The 12,908-nt window shown below is 35.8% G+C and overlaps 1 protein-coding gene across 5 annotated transcripts in view; it reads left to right on the top strand.

Annotated features, from left to right (window-relative positions):
- CREB1 (cAMP responsive element binding protein 1) overlaps nt 1–12,908 on the top strand; it is a 61,401-nt gene that overhangs the window by 913 nt on the left and 47,580 nt on the right. The window lies entirely within an intron of this gene.

Here is a 12,908-nt window from a genome sequence, read left to right as displayed (position 1 = left end):
GCCCGCCGCCCGCCCGGCCCGGCGCTGCCCCCCGCGCCGCCCGTCCGCTCGGCCGGCCCCCGCCACCCGCCTCGCCCCCGGCCTGGCCCGACCTGGCCCCGCCGTCCGCCGGGGCAGCGCCGCTGGGGTGCCCACGGGGGGTGGAGGAGGAAGAAGGCGACAGTTGAGGGCAGAGGAGGTGAAGGTGCCTGCCTTCCCGGTAGCCTCGGTGTCTGCCATGCCCGCTTCGCGAGGGGAAGCGCTGCAACGTCTGACCTACTCTTCTCCCCACTCTCTTTGTGCAATAAAGTTCGAAACCAAAGGTTTCCTCTCGTACTGTATTTTATTCATGCCCTTTTCCCGCTCCTACCCCATTGGGGAGATACTGTTTTCTGTTCTTTTCTGCTTAGTTGACATGATGAGAGCCGTGCTTTTTAATATAATTTTGACTCTACCTCACTCTTTTTTTAAGGCAGTAGTCATGGAAATGCATTCTTGGGGAGGAAGAGGGTGCTAAGAAGAACATTTGTAAAACTTTTTAAAAAACTGTTGGGATCCTCCTGTAAAAGGGAAGCTGGTGTTTGAAAAACAGTTTCGGTTTTAACCCTTTTCAGTAAGGTAATAATCCTTGAGATCTATCATTCTGAAACACTTCGTTGAAACGAACATTAGCCCATGCACTTTTGTTTTACATCACTTTTTGGGGGGGCGGGTAACCGAGTTTGGGTCCTCTGGATCTCCCACCCCCTACTAAGTTTCCCACATGTTTCTGTCTAAACTTAAGTGAGAGATTGATTAATACTTACTCTAAAAATAGACATTTAGAAGTGTCCAGTGTTTGCCTCCCGTGCAAAAGTACCTCCGGCCGGGGAACGACAATAGTTTAAGCCACAAGGCTTATTTTTTCTTTGCCTGTTGGGAAAAAGGAACGGCAGAAAAGTCACTGACACATTAAAGATTAAAAGACAGTTTTGAAAGGACCTGGAATATGACCTATTTAAGTTCGTGATACCTTCCTAAGAAGTTAGAATTTTATCCTAGCCTTAGCTTGCATCAGTTCTGCCTTCTAAAGGTTTGGTGTAAAAGATACTTTGGTTGCCAGCTATTGAAATCTTTTTACACTCACGGCTCATTTCCTGCTTTAAAAATAAAGCCAAAACGATTATTTTAGGTGGTGCAAAAAATGAACAAGTTGTTTTAAAAATACTGTCATAGTAGGATAGCATTGTGATAGATACATACAAGGTTTCTTAAGAATAAATACTGATTGGTAATAGAAGCGCTGTCTTTGATTTTTCTGTATCCAAGTCACTTTTTCAAAACCTACTTTACTCTATTGTAAGTCTTAAAACACACACACACACACACACTAGCAGTATGTCATTGCTGAGAAACTTAATTAAGATGCAGTAAAGTGTTTTTACATAAGGATTGGGGAGGTGATTTTATTTACAAACACTGAAGTAATTATAGTGTTGATGATGCCATAGATTTGTTTTTCCTTAAGATTTTCTGCAAGCCGGCATCAGTTGAGTAGAATATTTTTCCCTTACAGAGAATGTAGGACAGTGACTCTTTCTTTGTGAATTAAAAGGAAAAAAAAAAAGTTTTCTGATGGATTTTTTCTTGTCTTAGCCAAAAGATCTTTTAAATTTTGTTTTATTCATAGATTCATAATCTGTAATTCTTAGAAATTCCAAGTGGAATGTTTCAGACTTTTATATTCGTTAATATTTTAATGTTCACTTGCAGCATGGTTATAAGTTATACTTATGTCACTTCTCAGGGATCAGTAAAAATTACAGTTAAATCTGATTGTACCTTTTTTTTTTAATGGATACATCTATTCAGAAAGCGAATAAATCTTTGCCTTAGACTGAAAACTGTTAAAAGGCCACTTCTTGTGGAATTTAAAACTCTGGTGTTACCCCTTTTTGAATGATTTTTTTTTTTCCATGTAAGAACCTAAGGAAACTTAGAAGCCTGATTCATAAAATGGTACCTTCCTTTTCCTGCTTTCTGAAATTCATTTTCTTGATTATATCTGATTAATAGGAATTTTCATTTTTGTAGACAAGTAGCTCTGTTTTATCTCTCATCCTAAGGCATTGGGTTTTATTTTTTGGATATAATATGGTTATAGTAAAACCATGTATGTCCCACTTCACCTTATTTTAAAAGTTTTATTCTTTTTTTCCACAGTAGAAAAAATTGTAACATAATGGCTTCCAATGTATCGCTCAAATTTATATTCTCATTTATTCCATAAAATAATTTATCAGATATGGTTATATAGACTTGCTTATAGCAGCCTGTGTCAGTCTTACAGGCATGTGTTTCTTGACGTACAGTGTCACTTCCAGTGATGGCTTCTTTATTGAATAGTTAGAGCTCAAATCTGAATTTAAGAATATACTAGATAATCCGGGAATGGAAAAAATGCAAGTATTTTTTTTCCTTACTCATGTGTGAACTCATCTCTACTGCAGAATCACTTGAGGCAATAGTTTGTGGTAGTTCAAATATTTAGTTAGCATTTACTGTGACAGAGAATGTAGTTAGTGGAAAGAGCATTGGGTTTGGACAAATAGGCCCGGGCTTCATTCCTGCTGTTGCCACTACTGTCATGTGCCTACCCTCAAGAAATTTGTGACTTACAGAAGTTTATTAATCTTTCAACCTTGGTTTCCTTATCTGTTAAATTAGACTACCACCTACTTTATAGGGCTGCGAGATAATTATAAAGTACCTCCTTAGGGACTCAATGATAGCTATTCATTTTAAAGCTTTATTTTAACTTCCTGGCTGTGGGACCTTCAGCAAATTTCTTCTCCATTCCTCAATTTCCTTGGTCACAAATGTACTATATTTACCTAATAGAAATGTGGGTGTTACATAAGTTAATACATATTAAATGCCTAACGTTTCACAAGTGCTCAGCAAACCTTTCCTATAATTTTAAATATTATTCATTATTATTATTACTACATTTAATACACTCAGCCAGAAGCTGCAAGAAATCCAAAGATGAATTACATTGTTTTATCTCTACCCTCAAGGAACTTTTGGGGACACGATGACTAATAAGGCAGAATATATGTCATAAGAAAACAGTCAAAGGAGAAATCACCCTTGGTGAAGTAATGGAAGAAAGGAAGATTATATATTTATATTTCCACTTTTATTTTTTTAATAAGTAATTCATTCAGGTAGTCCATAATTCAAAACATATAAAATGTAATACAGCAGACAGTCATGTGATACACCCTCCTGCTCATTCCCATTGCCCAAGTGTTACCAATTTCTTTTTTGTCCTTTCAGAGGTAATTCTATCCGTATAAAAGCAAATACTTTATGTATTCCCCACCCCGTGCCCCACACTTTTTTTTTAAACAAACGATAGTATACTATATACATTATTCTATATCTTGCTTTTTTTCACCTAATATGGCTTAGCCATTGGTTTATATCAGTACATAAAGAGCTTCCTTTTTTTTTTTTTTTTTTTTTTTTAATGAGGCATCTCATTGTATGGGTGTACCTGTATTTATTAACCAGTTAGTAAGCTGATTTTATTTTTAGGTCTTGTATGACCTTTTTAAGCTAAGGGAATCTGTCGTTATGCCTTTATTTCTTTATATGAAAGACATTTCCTTTGAATGAGAAATACCAGTTTCTGACAGGAAGTGGTTATTTGAACTGCCTTACCTTTTTAGCTCTAGTTTTTAAAGTTTTAGTGAAATGATCCAGATGTGCATGAAAAGGCAAGTTATGTTAAGAGTTAACTCACAAAGTGAGTTCAGTCTGAATTTAACTCTTTTTTGAGATTCTTATACCCTGAACAGTCTTCCTTCTATTACTGCCGCCAAAAAAGTGTCTATAGTTTTTTCCTCTAAATGAGAAAGAACATCTCATGTAGTCCATTCTTTTTTTAAGCAGACTATTCTCATGTGATATTACTACTCAGTAATGCTGATTAGGGTGATAGCTTTTTCCCTGTGTTTTGTTTGTTTTTTCTTAAATTCTCATCAACTTTTTCTTTGATGATATTCCAATATTACTGTAATTATCAGTGAGCTTTTATATTAGATACCTAGGTAAATAGCAATAAATACTAATAATAATAGCTAATGATATATAAATAGCAAGAAATGAATGAGTTTCACTTATATACTTGTCTACTTAGACTTTACTGCTTAGATGATTTTGTGGTGTGTGTGCGTGTGTGCATGTGCGTGTGTGTGTGCGCACGGCAGCGACTGTGCGGGGTGGGTTGAGGTCCCTGGTCAACCAATTGGACCAAGTAATACTCATTTCAACTAGAACACAAAACAAGTTTCAGTACCTCTCTTTTTTGGCTCTTCTAAGTAGCATTTAACTATAGGACACTTTACATGCAGTTAGTATATTTATCTTTAAAATACACATGCTGTGTTTTAAGTTGATTAAACTTAGAAAGAAAATGATAACTAATAATCCAGCAGCAGGGACACACATAAGTCTTTTATCTTTCAAGAAAAAAGTCATTAAATGAAGCTGTTGTCGTGTATCTCATTTTTTGTATGCTCAAATTGACAGTTACCATGTGCAAAAGTTCTTAATGTAAGAATATTGGCTTACTAATATTTTGAGGATTTACGGTATTTTATGTAAATTATTGACATGTTTGGTTTTTACCTGCGCAGTGACTAAAATGTTTACAAAGCACTCATCTTTACAGATTTGGGGGCTGGAGATAGATAATTGAAATCTGTAAAGGCAGAAAATTTTCCTTCTGGAACATATCTGTGGGCAACTAGGGACTTAAATGATACCTCACGGTATCCTGGAATCAGTAAATTGTCTTTTGTGGTAGAGGTAAAGATCATGAACTAAAGGGACAAACTGATAATGTGAAAATGACTGTTTTCCTCTGCCAATTTTATATGCTAACTCAGTCATGATAGAAGAGCTTAATCCTGGTAAGAAGAAAGGATGGTTTTAAACTTATTCTGTGCTAATATCTGTAAGTGTTGGTTTTGAGACATGTTCACAACCCGGGTAAAGAGTAGCTATTGGATTTTCTTATTCAGATTGCTTCTCCCCCCTTAATATATATACACTGTTTGTTTTGTTTTGCATTCTTAGCTCTGCCAGATGTGGCTTTGTAGAGATGTTTTGTTTTATTTTCCCTAGAGTCTTACCTGTCTTCTAGGTTATCAAAAAGAAGGAGGGGGAGAAGACTAGTCTTTCATATTCTGGTGTTTATTCCAACAGTTATAAGTAGAAGACACTATTTTACACTTCCAGTGCTGAAAAATTACCTTTAATATATATTTAATCAGTTCTTGGGGCTAGTTACATGAATTTCAACTTAAAAAAAAAAAGTGGTACTCCTTGATAAACTTTTAAATGCCTGAGTTGCTTTTTCTTATGGTTGAGTTGAAGTGATAAAGGAGTTTACCATGAATGAGATGGGCTGTCTGAACAAAAATGAAAAGCACTTACAAGTTTTCTTTCTGCTACTGGATTAAATTAGGATCTCTGAAAAATCTAATAAGGAGCAAGGTGAGAGAATAAGAGGTCTGAAGGATTGATGGTGAGAGAATAAGAGGTTTGAAGGATTGATGGTGAGTTTTTTTGCCAAAAGGCGGGAAGTAAAGGCTGATACTTTGTTGTAGAAGAGAGAATTAAGTGGGAACTTAAAATTGCTAAGAAAGACCTTGGTGTAGGAGTAGAGGGTAGGTCTGAAAGTTGATGGTAATAGGAAATTTCTTTCCCAAAGTTAGTGAATCTTCTCTGAAACTAAGATTTCTTTCTTCAGTTTTAAGAGTTTTCTAATGAGCTGGTTATCCGTGAGTTTCTGGTTGTAATTATATGACGGTATAGATGTAACTAAAAATAATTGTAATTTAGCCAAAGCTGAATAATGATTATTTCTGAGGATTGTTACCCCTATTTGTGTAGATGATTGGCAAATAGGAGACTCAGAAATACATTGTTTATCACTGAAGTGAAAATTGTTGTTTGTTCCGAACTGTCTGTACTCCTAAAGGAGTATCATTTCCTTGAAAGTATCAGTAGCAGCTTTGTTTGCTATGACCAGTAATACTAATGCTTTGGTTTAATTTACTGTCATCTAACAGTCTAGTCATTTATTCAGTGAACATTTAGTGACCATTGACTTTTTATAGTAAGTGAAATAATTGTAAGAAAATTTATTCAGGTAAGTATTTTTATAGATATTAAATGAAGCGTTGTGCTAGTTGCTGTAAAGAGTAAAACCTAAGTATATGGCTCCTGCCCTCAGCGAACCTACACACAGTATAGTGGAGATGACAAAAGTAGTCTAAGAAAGAAGGATGGATGCATGGCTCAGTGTCAGCTCTTCACTACTGTTTTGAAGAGCTGTAGAGTTTAGAAGAGAAGGAATTTAGTGAGGAAAAGTTTTATGAGAAAAATAGAATATAAATTGAATGCTAAAGAACTTGGATAGGTAGTGATAAAAGGGAGTGTGTTCTAGGCAGTGGCAAGGACAACAAAAATGACGTGGAAGCAGAATGAGGTACAAATCAAGATAGAACAACTTTCAGTGAAACATTTTAATTCTAGTACCATATTTTAAGAATTATGAACAGTTTATTATGATGTCTGTAAGGGTATAGTGTATTACTCATAAACTCTACTATATTGGGGGAATTCAAACTTAACAAAAGTTTTACCATTAAGGGAGTAGTAACTCCTTCATTTTTTACAGATGACTAAACAGCCTTGGAGAGCTTAAATGATTTATTTGCTGGTAGAGCCTTTTCCCTGAGCAAGAAATAACAGTAAGCATAGTCTTCATCACTGTTTTTGTAGCATTATCTTTTTGTGAAGAAGGTTTTCATGTTTCTGGCTTTATTAATGATTACTAGAATTTTTGTTCCTAAACAGTAATAGTTTAGGTTTATAAAAGTTCACTTGGAAGAAGTATTCTAGCCAAGGTATTAAAAAAATACATTGGTTTCATTATCTTACTAATTAGATCTACATCAATAGGAGGGAAGCCTGGCTGGCTCAGTCAGTAGTTTGTTGACTCTTGATCTCAGGGTCATGAGTTCAAGCCCCACGTTGGCCTTGGAGTCTACTTTAAATAAATAAATAAATATTTTTTAAAGGATCCGTATCGGTAGAAAGGTTACCAATAAATAGCCAGCTCATGCTTTTTTTTTCCCCCCATAATTCATTGTATATCTGTCATTTCAAACTGGAATTTTATGGTTTTAAATCATTGTTATTAAATACTTGTTTGGAGGGAATTGATAGGCAACCTGGTCATAAGGATTAGTTTATACTTGCCCAGCTCTGTGTTGTGTGTTTGTGTGTGTCTTTTTATATAACACATATTTTATCTCTTGTTAGCTTGTAAGCTCTTTGAGAGAAAATTTGTCTTTTTTTTTTTTTGAAATTTTATTTTATTTTATTTTTTTTAAGATTTTATTCATTTATTCATGAGAGACAGAGGGAGAGAGAGAGAGAGAAGCAGAGGGAGAAGCAGGCTCCCAAGGAGCAGGGAGCCCGACGCGGGACTGGATCCCAGGACCCTGGGATCATGACCTGAGCTGAAGGCAGACGCTTAACCATCTGAGCCACCCAGGCGCCCTCTTGTCTGTTTTAAACTCTAGTCCCCATAGTTTTCAGCAGAACACTTATTATGTAATAGGCACAGAAAATGTATTTGTTTAATGAATGATTCCCTCTTGGGAGGGTCACAACTTTGGAAGGCAGGATTAAAAACAGTCCCCCTGTGGAGATGCACAGAGTAAAGGAAGCAGACATATATGCTTCAGACAGTTAAAACTTACTGAAATTACAGATTTATTTTTTAAAAGCCAAGGAAATTAGTCTCATTTTTCCAAAAGGAGTTTTTTCTACTTCAAGTTTTCATTAAACTCTGATGCTTTACTAATCCTTTTTGCCTCTGAGACACGAGAAATGGCCTGAGATTGTATTATTAATCAAAACGACCTTACCAGAAATCACCACCAGGTTGGTTTAAAAAAAAAAAAAAAATAGTACATCACTTGATTGTACTTGATTTTGATTCAGGAATAAAGATACCTAAACTTGTAGTGAATCTTTTATCAGAACTGTATATAAAGTCTTTACTGTTGTCTGCATGTAATTTATTGGCTTTGTAGCTTTACCACCACTGCTAATTTTAAAATGTAGTCCAATATATTCTTGGTGCTTAGGTGCTTGGGCTTTTTCTAGCAAGCAAAACATAATAAAAATGCTTAGCCAAAAAAAAAAAAAAAAAAAGCTTAGCATGTGGCTTAATTGTCTGTGGGGTTCCATTGCCAAATAGAAAGAATTCTTCACATTTTATAATATTGGAGGCTGTGTGGTATACCTCTGCAGTCTTTTAAAATCCTTGCAAATCTCTTAACATGTCTAGTTCTCCATCTGTGAAGTCAGAGCTAAAACTGGGATTCCTGTCTTATGACTCCTCCTGTAACACGTGCTGTCTCACTTCAGGAAAAGTGAATTGTCACTCTTCCATGTCTAATTTGTAAATAATTCACCAAGAATAGCATTTCAAAATTTAGTTCAAAATAGACCTGTCAAAATAATAAATGTTAACTTCATAAACACACTTGGATATTCATTTTCCATTTGAATGTAGTGATTTTCACATAGTTCCTCAGGTTTTATTGAGTAAATGGAATAGTAGGCTTTAAATATTTAACATCAGGGCATAACTTTTGTGAGTCCTTACAGTTTTAGCATTGAGCTAGTTTATGAATCAGAACTTAAAATACGAAGACAGTTTCACTCTTTAGTCAACACAGAAATTGCTTTTCTATAAGTAACTGCTTGTAGGAGGTGTATAACCCTTTTTTTCCTTTAAAAAAATTCATTTCCAAAAAATCCATTTATTAGAACTTATATAGGAAGCTTACGTAGGATCACGTCTTTGAAATGCTTAAGGTGTAAAAAGCTGTAAACATAGTATTGGATGGGAAAGAAAGGAAAATGGGAAGGGATGGGATAAAATGTTACTATCTAAAATAATGCACAGTCATGGTTGCTGTCTTGCTAAGCAACAGTTTGTCTCTTGGTGACCAGACACATGAAGGCTTGTTTGAGAGCCATGAGTAGTCAGTCTTACTTGAAGGCAAACAAGGCAAATACATTTTGCCCGTACTTAGAAAATAATGACTTTGATTTGAGAAAGCACTAAAGCTTTTCTCCTGAAAGTTACTATAGAATTAGTCACATGTTATAGGATGACTATCATCATGCAGCTCATTTCTATAAATCATGTAACATTTTTCTGATTCACTCTGTTAAATACTTTTTTGAGAACAGTGTCTTTCTTGTAGCACGTGCTACACATTTAAAAATAATTAAAAATAGCATTCAAATATTGTGATTACAGAAATGCAGTAAATTGTAAAATATGAATATTGAATTTAAAGCCATTTCTCTGAGTTCAGTCCAGGGAACAAATAATTCAGGGAATTAATTTTATTTTTATTTTTTTAAAGGTTTTATTTATTCATTTGAGACACAGAGATACTGAGAGAGAGAGAAAGCATGAGCAGGGAGAGAGGCAGAGGGAGAGGGAGAAGCAGGCTCCCCACTGAGCCAGGAGCCCGATGTGGGGCACGATCCCAGGACCCCGGGATCATGACCTGAGCTGAAGGCAGACGTTTAACCATCTGAGCCACCCAGGCGCCCCGGGAATTAATTTTATTAAATAGCATTGAAAGGTTTCCCTGTTACTGTATGCTGCCTTTTTTGGTAGTAGTGGTTGGGTTATACTGATATTTACTATTAATACAAAGAATTTATTAAAATATATAAGCAAGTTTTCAGGCTTTTATTTTTGTCTTGTAAATGTTTAAATCTCATCAAGTTCAAATCACACAAATAACTTTATGTACAGCTTTTCTTGCCTTTCTTTAATATTTAGACTAGAAGCAGAAGTATGGATTTATTCTCCTAATTAAGGGAGAAAGACCTTGATAAGAGCGCAGAGTAAACTTTCTGAAAACTGTCAGAATTTACTTAGTTTAATAAAGATACCGGTTTATTTATTTTAGTTTATCACGTTTCCTATTCATAGTCTTTTTCAAAAAATTATATAACTTCATTTTGATAGTGTGATTATTCTAATTAATAAAATTTTATAGTTAAAGTTGGTATCTGTGTTGTGGGGTATATGTGTGTACATACATACATATATACGTACCTACACGTTATGAACACATACACAACATTGAATCAGCTATTTTCCTTTCTGGTTTCAGTGAGGATATGCTAAATTTAATACCACAAGACTATTTATTATTAGCATCAGAAACCTGGAGCATTGCTAAATTTCCAGTATTGATTGCATACACCTCAGTTGCTCTAGTTTGAGCATATAATAAATGACAAGTATTTCAAAGTTAACAACCCCCAAAAAATGTACAGGGGAAAAAAATAGAGGAAAAAAGGCAGTGCAACATAGTTACTGATCCTTGGAAAGCCAAAGTCTGTTATGTAGCACCTGAACATTTTGTTACTTTCTTTAGTAAATTAATCATAACACTTTAGAAAATTAATCAAGACATGTTGAGAATGTGTTAGCAATGCTTTCAGTCGGTTATAATATCCTTAAAACTAAATAAGCAGTACAAAATATTCTGTATCGCCCATGGCTGCTTCTGGGTATACTTCTGCAAAATATTTTTAATAATATATTTGACTATGACAACAAAATAGTCCTATAGTTTTAAAATCATGTGCCCAAATGTGCCTTTTGCTATGGTTATCCTGGAGACTTTAGACTTCTGCTTGTGTGATTTCCTTAAATCACTGGGCTTTTGAGTTTAAGAGGAGTCAGCCACTTGCTAGGGTGCAGGGGGAGTTTTTTTTCTCATTTATAATTAAGGTCATTTACACTTTTAACAATCACAGCAAGTATTCATGTGTTCCATTAGTTATGGATGCATTATTCTTCAGTCAAAATTCATAGTTCATTTCTCTGAATATGGTAGCTATTCATCTCATCCTAAATTGGATTAAATTGGTTATAGATTTAAGGGGTTAAAAAGTAAACTAGGTTGTGGGGGAGATGGGTTTATTTTTTATAAATTTGAACCTGAATAGAATGTTTAGGATTCTAAGGACTGGGGCACTTCCTAAATGTCAAAATATATTTAAATACCTTATCAACGAGGGTTTTACTTGTTAGCTTTAAAAATACAATCCCGGGGCGCCTGGGTGGCTCAGTCGTTAAGTGTCTGCTTTTGGCTCAGGTCATGATCCCAGGGTCCTGGGAATGAGCCCCACATCAGGCTCCCTGCTCAGCGGGAAGCCTGCTTCTCCCTCTCCCACTCCCCCTGCTTGTATTCCCTCTCGCTGTCTCTCTCTGTCAAATAAATAAATAAAATCTTTTAAAAAAAATAAAAAAATAAAATAAAAATATTGACAATCACTCCAGCATCCTTCTTAGCTTGCTTTATTTTTTTATATGTTTGCTTGTTTTAGAGAGAGAGAGAGGGGGAGAGGGAGAGAGAGAATCTTAAGCAGAATCCACACCCCATGTGGTGCCCGATGGCGGGGTTCTATCTCACAAACCTGAGATCATGACCTGAGCCAAAGTTGAGTCACTTAACCGACTGTGCCACCCAAGTGCCCCTCAGCTTTACTTTTTACACAATACCTCTCACTATCTGATTTATTACACGTTTTACTTTCTCTTCCCTGCTCTACACACTAGAATGTAAGTTCCACAAAGACAAAGTTTTTTTAAAAAATTATTATTTTTTTGTTTGTTTTTTAAAGATTTTATTTATTTATTCATGAGAGACAGAGGGAGAGAGAGAAGCAGAGGGAGAAGCAGGCTCCTAAGGAGCAGGGAGCCTGATGCGGGACTCGATCCCAGGACCCTGGGATCATGACCTGAGCCGAAGGCAGACGCTTAACCATCTGAGCCACCCAGGCGCCCTAAAAAATTTATTTTGTGTATTTCTTTTTCCCCAGTAATTTAACGGTGCCTGACATGTAAGTTCTCAGGTATGGTACCCTAATACAAGTATAATGTATATAATGTAAATTGTTAAAACTGAAGATATTACTGGTTTTATTTAGTTACTAACGGTGAAGTCTCCCAGGATATATTGCTATATAGAGTAAAAGTAAAAGTCATTGCAATATAAAAGTTCTAAACGCAATAACTTTAAAGAGACATTATTCTCAATTTTCATTTTGTCCTAGTAGGTAGTTTCTGATTGCTTTAGAGTGACTATTCTGTTATCATTTGTTTTCTCTCCTTGCCCCTCTATAGAATCTGACACCAGCCACTGATTCACTCATTTCTCTAAAGGCGTACTAATGTAAGCCTTTGCTCATACCATTTTTCTTATCAGAAAAGTTATCCTCCTTCCCCAGATTTATGGTGCTGTGTCCATCCTCAGTGCTTCTTTGGAATTTCCCCACTCTCTTGACTATCGCAGAACATTTTCTCTTCTTTTAAATGTCATGGAAGCACTCACTTGACATTTTACTGAGAGGTTTATCTGAACTACATCTTAGGGGCACCTGGGTGGCTCAGTCGGTTAAGCGTCTGCCTTCAACTCAGGTCATGATCCCGGGGTCCTGGGATAGAGCCCCGCTTCGGGCTCCCTGCTCTGTGGGAAGCCTGCTTCTCCCTCTCCCACTCCCCCTGCTTGTGTTCGCTCTCTGGCTGTGTCTGTCTCTGTCAAAGAAATAAAATCTTTAAAAAAAATAAACTACATCTTAAAGTTTTAAATACTGTCTTCACTGTGTAAAGGATACCTAAGTGATACAGTCTTAGGTAAGTTTCCTGAAGCTTTCTAAGATGGAAAGGAAAAACTTCTTTGTCCTCTTCAAAAATTAAGAAAAGGGACTGCTAAAACTATTTAATAACTAACAACAGTTATGACCAGAGTAAT

Source organism: Callorhinus ursinus, unplaced genomic scaffold (genome assembly GCF_003265705.2).
Source record: "Callorhinus ursinus isolate GAN/ISIS: 27379988/994484 unplaced genomic scaffold, GSC_fseal_2.0 scaffold2, whole genome shotgun sequence".
Lineage (NCBI taxonomy): Eukaryota > Metazoa > Chordata > Mammalia > Carnivora > Otariidae > Callorhinus > Callorhinus ursinus.
Note: the sequence above shows the minus strand (reverse complement) of the source record. Positions and strands in the feature narration are given on the sequence as shown.